At 43.0% G+C, this 12433-nt stretch overlaps 1 pseudogene; it reads left to right on the top strand.

Moving 5' to 3' along the window:
- Positions 1-16: 16 nt before the first annotated feature.
- Positions 17-606, top strand: LOC104986496 (annotated as a pseudogene).
- The last annotated feature ends 11827 nt before the right edge of the window (positions 607-12433 follow it).

Below are 12433 nucleotides of genomic sequence, written 5' to 3'. Positions count from 1 at the left end.
GGGGAGGGAGCTGCAGGTCATCACACCCTGAAATCCTGTCCGGCTGTGCAGCACCGCGGGGTACCGCTCAGGGCGTTGGCGAGGCCTTCTCCCGCTCCCCGCAGGGGCCGCATGCGGTGCTCCTGGTGACACAGCTCTGCCGGTTCGGTTCACCGAGGAGGACCAGCGGGTGGCCAGGCGACTCCAGGAGGTGTTCAGGGCGGGCATCCTGGCCCGCACCGTCCTGGTGTTCACGAGGAAGGACGACCTGGAAGGCAGCTCACTGGAGATGTACCTGCATGAGACCGACAACCAGGCGCTGGCCAAGCTGGCCAAGGTCTGCTCAAGGCAACACTGCGGCTTCAACAACAAGGGGGATGGAGCCGAGCAGGAGGCCAAGATGAGGGAGCTCATGCGGCACGTTGAAGGGGTCCTGTTGGAGCACGAGGGCCGCGCCTACAGTCCCCTGGCAGTCCCTCAACCCCTCGCCACACCCCATGAGAGCTGGGGCCTCTGGAGGCACTGAGGAGGGACGTGGGGACCAGGCCTGGCTGCGGGGCCTGCGCCGCATCCTGAAGGAGCCCGATCAAGCTGGAGGCCACCTCCTGCAGAGTGCACCCATCCGAGGTACAGGCCTCCATGGCTTCCTGCCTATCTCCCTGGGCCCGAGTCCAGCTCCCAGCCACCTCACTTGTCCGCTCCATCCCAGGGGTCCCTGGCCCCTCTTGTCTCCAGGGCAGTGTCTGGTCAGGCGAGAGGAGGTGGCTGGGCTCCTGAGTTCGCAGGTCCTTCATCACACCTTCCAGAACACAGGGGCCCTCCTGCTCTGTGCCCTCAGTCCATCCTCATGTGTCTCTGGCATTCCCTCTCTGCAACAGAACTCAGAGAGAAGCCAAGCCTCTTGAGGCTGGCCTATGCTCCCTTCTGCCATGGAACTCCAGCAGCATCCCGGCCACTGGAGTCTCGGCTTAAAACTTTATGCACTAGATCAGCATGGAATGTGGACCAGGCAATTCTGCGTCTCTTGGGCTGTGTCCTTGCCTGTTAAGACGGAGGCTCAATGGCTTTTAAAGCCTGTGCCAGTGGGGCAGGACAGGCTCTGGGCTGGGGAGGAGAAAGCAACTAGAAACGGGGGAGGGCCACAAGGAGCAGTTCTTGATTCACTCTTGAAAGAGGCCATTACCCGCAGGAAAGGGGCCCCATGGGAAGGAGCAGAGCAGGGCAGGGGTACCCAGGGGCCAGGTCTGCTCAGGGAATGGGGCCTAGACCTGGCTGCAAGACATGCATCCCCCTGGAGGTCCAAGTAGACTTGGGCAGTGGAGGAGCTCTTCCCAGAGAGGCTTGGTCAAGGGTGGTCACATACCTGGCACTGCACCTTGTGATGCCCACCCTCCCACATGGAGAGCAGAGACGTCCAGCCCAGCCTTTGCCTGACCTGCAACCCTGTCCCTTCCCCCCTGAGAGGGGGAGAAATCAAGGGGCATCTGGGCATGTAGGCAGGTTCCCCAGCCAGGTGTTTGGGGGGTGTAGAATGGAAGGAGGAAGGAAGAAAGGGAAGCTGCAAAGAAAGAAGCAGGAGATCACATGAACATCCTCAGGAGCAGCCTACATGCCTGGGAGAGTCCTGCAACTTGGGGTGTCATCTCGTCCTCACCCAGAGGACCCCTGAGAAAGCTGGGGCAGGTCTTTAGCTAAAAGGGTCTCGAGTCAGAACAGAGACATATCGGAGTATGCTTAAGGTAGCCTTTGTGCCAGACCATTTACTAAGTAGGTGATCCATCTCCTGCTGAACTGAAACAGCAGTTATCATATGGTAAATTTTCATATTCCCTATGATTTCTGTGAGAATTTTTGCTTCTCTTCTTGTCTTCCATCTTCTCAACTCCTATATGAATAAAGTATTGACTTAATTCCTGTGGCTTTAATTGTAATGTGAACTCTCCCCTCTACCCCCGATTTCCTCCCCAGTCACTATTTTTGTATTTCTTTTGTTATTTTCAGGCATTTCTTCTTCTGTGTGAAAATTAAAATTACTTGTTGAATTTTCTGAAAAGAACATTATTGGTATTCCAGTTGGAGTTGTCTTATGTTTATGTACTGAATTTGGGAGAATTGGAAGCAAGATAAGTCAGACAGAGAAGAACAAGTACTGTGTAATATGTGGAATCTAAAACTTCAAACCTGTTTAAAAAAGGAAGAGAATGGTGGTTACCAAGAAGTGGAGGCACAGGGGATAAGACTGATGGTGTTCCAGGCACAAACTTGTCACAAGCACTAAAAAAACATAGATGTCTAGAGTACAATATACTGAATGTAGACAATAATATTGTAGTATAAGTATGTGATGTGCTAAAAATTGTTAAAACGGCAACTGTACTATGATACACCAGTCTACCGAAGTAACACTCAGCACACCTTAAATTTACACAATGTGAAAAGAACAAATTTAAAGTCACATTAAAAATCTGAAACATTAAGAAAAAAAAATAACTGGGAGAATCTGTAAATTCTTCAAGGATAAGTGAAATAAAGTCATTTTGTTTCTAAGTGAATAGACCCATTAGCTAAAATCATTCTCATTTCTTTTAAGATAAGAAGATAAATATCTTTCACTTAGGTACTTTCCTTTTAACCCTGTTGGCTTAGTTAATCGCATCCTAGAAAATAAAATTATTGACCAAATGACAGGCACTGTCACTCACAAAACATCAAGTCACTAAATGGTAAATGGCAAGTCACTCAAAACAAGTCATTCATTAAAAATTCTAAAGGAATTGCTTAAAATTTTACAGAATATGGGGTTTTCTCTCCTTTACTACTAAAAATCAAGGAAAATCCCTCCCACAACATTTCAGAAGGAAGGGGGGTTGTTGCTTCACACCATCAATTCCTGAGCATCAGAGGCCAGGGAAGCCATTGTCAGTTTATTCTGGAAATCCCATGGTCTGTGTACCAGAAAGAAAGAGGTTCTGTGGGTAGGGGGAAGAGAGAGGGTTGTCTTGGCCAAAGCTGTGAAAATAGTGACCTTTGGAATTCATTATTCTCAAAAAAAAAAAAAAAACCCCTACACTGGAGCAAAGCATGAAAGAGAGAGATCTGGAGAGTCTGAAGTGACCAGTGAGTCCACGGGCTGCTTCCTCCTTGGTGGGTCAAAGCAGTGGCTAAAAATCTCAGGGAAGTTTTCCAGCTCTGAATTCTCCTGTAATAACTTTCATACACTCTGTATAAAATTCAAAATAATGAGAGCTTTTAAACAACTGTTGGAAGACACTGAGAGTGACCAAATACAGGGAGAGGCTATAGGGAACTTGACACTTCACTCAGGGGACCGCCATCACATGTATGTGGTTCCCCCCAAGAACATGTCCCCATCCTGCTGATCCAGGGATGTCACTCAAGCAGAAATTCACAGGGACCTGAGAGTAAGAGGATGGAGTTTGGGGGCAGTCAGAGAGGGTAGATATTGATGGAGATGCCCACAGACGGCATGGGTGGGAGCATGAGAAATTCTGCATAAAAATTCCCTTCAAGTCTTTGGGTGACCCAGGAATTGCAGTCCCTAAAGGGTCCAGGGGAAATGCTTTAGAAGGCTGAATAAGCTGGTCAGAGATTTCAGCAGTTGCCCTCAGCAGCAAAGACAGAATTTTAGATTCTAGTCCACCAAGTATTCCACTGAAATACTAGTGGGAGTAAAGATCACCTCAGGACTAAGGAACTTGCCCTGAAACAGCAAAACTGGAACAGCCCCTTGGTAATGACATTAAGCCTTCCCAAGTTAAGTTCTAAGGCATGGACCAGTAATTTAAGTGCCTGCTGGAGCAAACCCAGGATCCTCAGAAGAGCATAATAATATCCCGAGTCTCTACAACATGCTATGGAGAATATCCTGTAAACTATTAAAAATTCTTTTCTAACATGAAGGTAGAAAGTTATAAAACTTCCCTCTACACATGTTTATTTGCATCTCATAATGTTTTGTGTGTTCTCTTTTCACTATCACTCAGTTTATGATAGTTTGCATATTATTTGTGATATCTTTTTTCACTCATGGATTATTAAGGAGAATGTATTTAATTTCCAAATATTTGAGTATTTTCTAGAAATTGCAGTATCCAGTAGACACTCGCCATATGTGGTTATTGAGCATTTTCAAATATAGTTATACCTGGGAAACTGAATTTTTATTTCATGATAATTTGTTTTAATTTAAACACTGAAGCACTGTAAAATATTTTACTATGAAGCACAGTTCTGTTGTTTGGGTAGAAATACACTTCACTCTAATGGTTGTATCACATATTATTGTTGTATTGCAATGTAAACCTTGGGAACATGTATCATTTCTAGTGTCAGAATGGAGAAGGCAATGGCACCCCACTCCAGTATGCTTGCCTGGAAAATCCCATGGATGGAGAAGCCTGGCAAGCTACAGTCCATGGGGTTGATAAGAATTGGACACAACTGAGCGACTCCACTTTCACTTTTCACTTTCATGCATTGGAGAAGGAAATGGCAACCCACTCCAGTTCTTGCCTGGAGAATCCCAGGGATGGGGGAGCCTGGTTGGCTGCCATCTCTGGGGTCGCACAGAATCGGACATGACTGAAGTGACTTAGCAGTAGCAGTATCAGAACATAAGCACATCATCACCGATTTAGTTGATGTCCGAAGACTGATTCCCTTTGAACAATCTTCCTAATGAGTGTTGTGGTACTTTTATGAATACTTTGTGTAGACACCATGGGTGACAATGATACAGAGCTACATTTAGTTGTTATTAAATTTAAATCCTGGTGATTATTTTACTTATACTAGACTCAGATTAAGTTTTAGTTAAAAGAAAGCATGGAGAAAATTTAAGCTCCAAAATGAAGGCATGATACTGATGCAGAATGAATGGAGATGACAAAGCAGGTACTAAAACTGGAACAGGAGAGAGAAAAAGTCTGGAAGATGTTTTACAACATTCAGGATGAATGGTAATTGCAGTGTGCTGCAGTGCAGTGAAACCAAGAAAAAAAAAAAAGGTGTTAGAGATCTTTTCCATAAATACATACAGGATTTGATAAAAGGTTTCCTCTTAGCCATCAAAAACAGACTTGACAAAACTAGTAACAGAACCTAGAATTGAGTGGCCAACAAAAAACACTCTGGACAGCTTTTAAGAGACTCAGGAGTTGGAACTTGGGCCAGCTATAAAACAGCTTGGACTATGGGATTTAAAAAAAAAAAAAACATTTTCAATTGGAGAGATGATGAAAAATATTTTTACTTTGGTTATGGAAAGTTTTCTTGCAAATATTTAAAGAAAAAACTAAAAAGTCTAACGTATACAAAACATGAAAGACCTTCTAACAAATACTTGCCCAGAGAAGACCTTTACAATAATATCAAAGATCAGTGGACTTAAAGTTTCAAAAATTGCAAGTCTTTTTCTTTAGAGTTACATGAGAAATGTGACTTCAGACACGATTGACATAAAACTTTGACTATGTCTTTATTTTTATTTTTTTTCTTTTCTTTTTTTTTTTCTTTAATAGAAAATTATTTAATTAGTATACATGTGTTCCCCATCCTGAACCCTCCTCCCTCCTTAGCAATGGATGGAAATGTGTGAGTTTCCATTGACATGAAAATATTTTCAATGCACAATGATCTTGCCTGATGGGTGTAATATTTTCTGCATAACTGATACAGGAACTCCTATACAACTCTCCTCCCTCCTGTTTTAAAAGTCAGAAAAAAGCAGCAAACTTGGAGGGAATTAGCTTATCCTCAGCATAGTAATGTTTGAACGTTTTCAAAGTATGTTGGTTTTTCCATCCTTCCAACTCCATTTTCTTCTTACAGTTCACAAAATGTAAGGGTCTTATTGTTGTTATCAGTTGTTCTTCTTAGGGTTTTTTTTTTTTTTTTCCTTCTTTCCCCAGATGACAGTCCTATCTCTCCTTAGGTTTCCTTCTCTATGAAGTATTTGACTTGCTCAGTTCTTGCCTGATTGAGTCAATGAGCTCTTGCTTTAGCTATGCTTAGTCACCCAGCATTTCTCATGATGTACTCTGCATATAAGTTAAATAAGTAGCCTTGACATACTCCTTTCCCAATTTGGAACCAGTCTGTTGTTCCATGTCCAATTCTAACTGTTGCTTCAAGATTGCCAGGAGAAATATCAACAACCTCAGATATGCAGATAACAGCACCCTTAAGGCAGAAAGCGAACGAAAACTAAAGAGTCTCTTGATGAACGTGAAAAAGGAGAGTGAACAAATTGGCTTAAAGCTCAACATTCAGAAAACTAAGATCATGGCATCTGATCCCATCACTTCAAGGCAAATAGATGGGAAACACACTTTATTTGGGGGGGCTCCAAAAGTACTGCATATGGTGACTGCAGCCACGAAATTAAAAGATGCTTGCTCCTCGGGGGAAAAAAAAAAGTTATGACCAATCTAGATAGCATATTCAAAAGCAGAGACATTACTTTGCCAACAAATGTCCATCTAATCAAAGCTATGGTTTTTCCAATAGTCATGTATGGATGTGAGAGTTGGACCATAAAGAAAGCTGAGAGTCAAAGAATTGATGCTTTTGACCTGTGGCTTTGGAGAAGACTCTTGAGAGTCCCTTGGACTGCAAAGAGATCCAACCAGTCCGTCCTAAAGGAAATCAGTCCTGAATATTCATTGGAAGGACTGATCCTGAAGCTGAAGCTCCAACATTTTGGCCACCTGATGTGAAGAGCTGACTCATTGGAAAACAGCCTGATGCTAAGTAAGATTGAAGGCAGGAGGAGAAGGGGATGACAGGATGAGATGGTTGGATGGCATCACTGATTCAATGGACATGAGTTTGAGCAAACTCTGGATGTTGGTGATGGACAGGGACACCTGGTGTGCTGCAGTCCATGGGGTTGTAAAGAGTTGGACATGACTGAGTGACTGAACAGGACTGCACTGGGCTCTCTTCCATTTCCAGGAGAAGGAGGACTCCTAACTGTGGTTTCTGGTCTCTGTTATGTCTCCACTTCATCTTTACTAGGGAGTCCTAGCATATTGGTAACAGTATGGTGTTTTTCTCTATTAGATTCAATTCTTTGTGTGTATACTTTTCCTTCAGAATCCTGGAGAGGAGAAGGGTCTTTGGCACCCTGGATCTAGCTAGTAATACTTGGAGTAGAGGAAACGCCTTGAAAAATTTTGAAGCCACTATCCCTTTCTTTGTCAAAAACAGGATATTTGCTCACTCTCAAATCACTGTTGAGGACCAGCCACATTGGCAATGCCAGGGAACTGTTAGGAGTGCTAATTCTCAGGTCTACTCACTCAGTAACTTTGTATGTTAACAAGTCTTCCAGGTGACTCTGATGCAAGCTAATGCTTCACAAAATATGGGAAAATCTGAATATCAGATTCCAGTATTTTTTAAAAATATTAATAGATTTTTTTCCAAAAGATGACAGCCTTGTCAACCAATGGATTATCCACATCCTATCACTTCTCCAATTTTCAGAAAAAGGTTTAGTCACTAGGCAATAACATTTTACACAGTAGAAGTCCAGCTAATTAAAGTTGACAACAGTCTCTCCTCTTATAGGGAAAAGTAGGCAGGAAGGCAGAGGAATAAAACAATCACATATGGTCCTAAACTTTTCTCTGCAGGTTCAGGAAATAGGAGGTATATTATATAGTGAAGTTCTGGTCACTTCTTGTATTGTGGTCTGGGGAGTGCCCTCTGGAAAAAACATTCAAACATGGATGTCACCTTATGTGATCCTTGTTTCAAGGACAGAAATACTTTCCATTTGTATCTGCTTTGGTGGCTCCCCAGTACTTTCTAGTATTTGTTCTTTGTAGTTTATTCCAAAGTTTATCTGGAGGATATTTAATATAAGACTGTTCTTTTTTGGAACCAAACTCAAGCACTGAGGTTCTATTTTCTTGTCCTTTCCTTAGTTCATGTGTAGAATGAGCAAGAGTTTAGGACTATAGGAAAGTTTCTTTGGGAATCGTCAAAAGAATTCACCATTCTGTTGAGAATGAGGTCTCTCTAGAGCAAGAAGTGTATGGCAAATTCACCCCAGCTCATATGGCATGTGCTGCTGGACATGAGCTCACTAGCATTTGTCCCCTCCTCATTACTAACAAAACTACAATTTTGCTTCTCACAGCAATGGACCCATGTGAAATACTGAATTGTACTCTGTTTCATATAGCTGGGGTAAGCATATGACCAAGAGGTGGTAGAAGAAGCCCTGTGGGTTGGCTTTGCTTTTGCAATAGAAGAACCATCCTGTCTTCCTTCTGTGTCTGTTCTTTCTGCCTCCAGTTCTGACATGAGGCTGAAGCTGAAGTGGCCGTCTTACCACTCTGGGGACAAAAGATACCAGAACCGGTAGAAGAAAAAAAAAATCAAGTTCTTTGGATAGTTACATCAGCTCTGGAGTACCAGCTGTAAACTCCTTGTATCAAAATTGAACCCTTTGTTAAGCTACTTTGGTGAAGTTATATTTCCTGCAACCACATGAAATATCAACCTCTAGCTGATATTCCAGGGCTGAATGAGAACCACTGCCTGACCAGCCACAACATAGACCATCTGGAGCTGTGGTCAAGTCAGTTGAGGAGCCCCTGAAAGGGCACTGCCTGGATCAGAAATCAACTCACTCAGTGCCTTTACACCAGCTTGTGGACTTTCTTGTTGGGGATAGCGGGCCTTCAGAGGCTTGACAGACATGAGACATCACCCAGCAAGTAGGGGAGACAGAGGCTGAGGCTGGAGACCCCATATCACATGCATGTGTGCATGCTCAGTTGTGTCCCATCTTTGTGACTCTGTAGACTGTAGCCCTCTGTCCGTGGAATTTCCCAGGCAAGAATACTGGAGTGGGTTTCCATTTCCTTCTCCAGGGGATCTTCCCAACCCAGGGATCGAATCTGTGTCTCCTACATTGACAGGCAGATTCTTTACCACTGGCACCACCTGGGAAGCCTGGAGAGCTCCATCTTTCTCCACAAACCAGTGTCCCGTAAGGCATCCAAAGTCCATGGGAGGAAATAAATACAATGGTTGCAGAAAGTGTCTGAGTCACCTACATGGAGACAGAACACTATCTAAAGGGGCTCTTCTTTTTGGTTTTTCCCCTAAGTCTTTACTGAATTTGTTACAGTATTGCTTTTCTTTTATGTTTTGGTTTTTTGGCTGCAAAGTATGTGGGATCTTTAGCTCCCCAGCTAGGGATCAAACCGGCACCACCTGCATTGGAAGGCAAAGTCTTAACAACCGGACCACCAGGGAAGTCCCTAATGGGGCTCTTTAACACATCAGACTGGACTGTTTTTTACATTAGAACAGACATTTAATTCTGTGTTTTCTCTGGAAATATTGGATAAGACCTAGGAAAGATTATTAAATTTTAGACAATGTAAACATATACCTTTTCTCTCTATTCCCTAAACGTAGTATATGTTTAATTTTGCCACAAAGGCCATTTCCAGTGGATTTCAAATTGTTCCACAAGGAGTGACTGACTTATAGTCTCAGAGGACTTATTTCCATACAAATGTTCAAAACTTTAGGTCTGCAAAGGTAACTATTACCTTAAGAGGAATTAAATATAAACAACATTTTCTCATCTCATTATCTTTTCTCACAAATCCTATATCAACAATACAAAGCTTAACAAAATTTCGGTTCAGTTCAGTTGCTCAGTCATGTCCAACTCTTTGCCATCCCATGAAATGCAACATGCCAGGCTTTCCTGTCCATCACCAACTCCTGAAGCTCGCTCAAACTCGTGTTCATCGAGTCTATGATGATATCCAACCATCTCATCCTCTGTCATCCCCTTCTCCTCCTGCCTTCAATCTTTCCACCATCAGGGTCTTTTCAAATGAGTCAATTCTTTGCATCAGGTGGCCAAAGTATTGGAGTTTCAGCTTCAGCATCAATCCTTCCAATGAATATTGAGGACTGATCTCCTTTAGGAAAGACTGGTTGGATCTCCTTATAATCCAAGGGACTCTCAAGAGTCTTCTCTGACACCACAGTACAAAAGCATCAATTCTTCAGCACTCAGCTTTCTTTATAGTCCAAATCTCACATTCACACACGACTACTGGAAAAACTATAGCTTTGACTAGATGGACCATTGTTGGCAAAGTAATGTCTCTGCTTTTCAATACGCTGTCTAGGTTGGCCATAACTTTTCTTCCAAGTATCTCTTAATTTCATGGCTGCAGTCACCATCTGCAGTGATTTTTGAAGCCCCCCAAAATAATGTCTGTCACTGTTTCCCCACCTAATTGCAATGAAGTGATGGGACTGGCTGCCATGATCTTAGTTTTTAGAAGGTTAGGTTTTAAGCCAACTTTTTCACTCTCCTCTTTGACTTTTCATCAAGAGGCTCTTTAGTTCTTCTTCATTTTCTGATCATAATGAGATAAAACCAGAAACTGCTTCTGGGAAAATGTGTTTCTATCTGGAAACTGAAATGGTGCATTGTATTAAACAACTCTGGTTGAAAACAAAAATACAAACTGAGTCTTTAGAATTTTTTAAAGATCATAATAATGAAAACACTAAATATCAGAAGCTGTAGGCTTCATTGAAAGAAGTGATCAGAGTAAAATACACTGGACCAAAAGCTTTTTCAATACAAGTGAAAGAAATAAAGGGCTTCCCTGCTGGCTCAGCTGGTAAAGAATCTGCCTGCAATGTTGGGAGACCTGGGTTCAATCCCTGGGTTTGGAATATGTCCTGGAGAAGGGAAAGGCTACCCATTTCAGTATTCTGGCCTGAGGAATTTCATGGACTATACAGTCCATGGGGTTGCAAAAGGTTGGATATGAGTGAGCTACTTTCACTTTCACTTTCAAAAGAAAGAAAATAAATTCTCACTTAAAAAAAAATGGAAAAAATGAAGTTAGGTAAATTAAAAGCAAGTACAAGTACAAAAGACCAAACTTTATGTATTAACAAATAGGTGCCAACACCACCATTAAGACTGTGATACTTCATGACCAAGAAGGATAGAAAACAAAGAGGTTGGTTGAATATTGGGAAATCTGTTAATGTCACTCACTCAATTATTTTCATGGATGATTTTTTAAGTCTTTAATAAAATTCAATAGCCATTCATGATAAAATCCCCAAGAAAATGGTAATTGGGGGATACGTGCTTAATATGATTACACAGTACACACACACTCAAATACTTGTAATACCCTGCTGTAGGTCAGCTGCCATCTTACTTGCTTAATTGGGAAACACTCAGGGTGGGTTCAATTCCTTGGTCGGGAAGATCCTTTGGAGTAAGAAATGACAACCCATCCAAGTGTGCTTGCCTGGAAAAATTCGTGGACAGAGGAGCCTGGTGGGCTGCAGTCCATAGGGTTTCAAAGAGTCTGACTCAACTGAGCATACATGCATGCATGCACAAATGAAGACATTTCCAGGAAGAAAGCAAATGTTCCCACTCACTACTATTCAATGCTATAATGGAGGTTTTAGCAAACAAAGAGCAATCAATTAGGGGCGTAAGAATACATGGAGGCATGCATGGCCCTGTGGGGCTCCTGGGCTCAAAGCCTTTGTGTCACCTCTTTCTCTGATCAGAGGAAACAGCCTTCAGTCAGCCTCCATGACCTTCACTGAGTTCCAGTGGGCAGATTCAAGCAGTTGTTAATTAGGGAGGGAATGAATTGGGAAACCAGAGAAAGAATCAAGAGGAGCATTGGGGTAAGGTCTTGCTTCCCCATCAAAGGATACACACAATTAGACTTTGCACTTGTTTACAGATACTGAAACCCCTTCTGGTGGCAGAAGTTAACCATGATATGTGGCCCACAACGTGTAGACCCTAGACCAGTTGGACCTGAAGGTCGATGATGCTGACTCCTGCTTACCTCACCACCAGCCCATCAGAAGATTGTCCAAGAGCTGATCACACCCTCTTTACAATAAAACTTCTCACTGTCTTCCCCAAGTGGGGATAGAGGGCTTTGAGGGCATGAGCCTACTGTGTCCCCTTTTGCCTGGCGAAACAATGAAACTCTCATTTTCTACCCAAAACTCTGTCTCCAAGATTTGACTCAGCACTGGTGTACAGAGAAGCTGAGCCTTCGATGGCAACCCAAAGACAACAGAGCAGATAAAACCAAGGTGGGCCTTGGAATGCAAGAACAGAAAAACCAGACCCTTATCATCCTTCCCTCCCCCGTGTTGTAACTATTAATGGATTTCAGGTCCTCCTGAGCAGTATAACCTGTGTCCCCTCCCACTCCATAGGGAGAAGCCATTTGCCTTATTCTTCCCACCCCCACCCCACCCCCCGCCCCACCACCCAGTATACGCTGACTCATCCAGTCAGCAAATGACCCACAAGACCCTTATCCCGCCCCCTGCACTCTGGGTATAAAAGAAGACTAAGGGCCCCTGTTTAACATCAGTTCTCCCT

This window comes from Bison bison, unplaced genomic scaffold, assembly GCF_000754665.1.
Source record: "Bison bison bison isolate TAMUID 2011002044 unplaced genomic scaffold, Bison_UMD1.0 scf7180017845759, whole genome shotgun sequence".
Taxonomy (NCBI): Eukaryota; Metazoa; Chordata; class Mammalia; order Artiodactyla; family Bovidae; genus Bison; species Bison bison.
The sequence above is the reverse complement of the archived record's forward strand: the minus strand, read 5'-3'. Positions and strand labels throughout refer to the sequence as shown.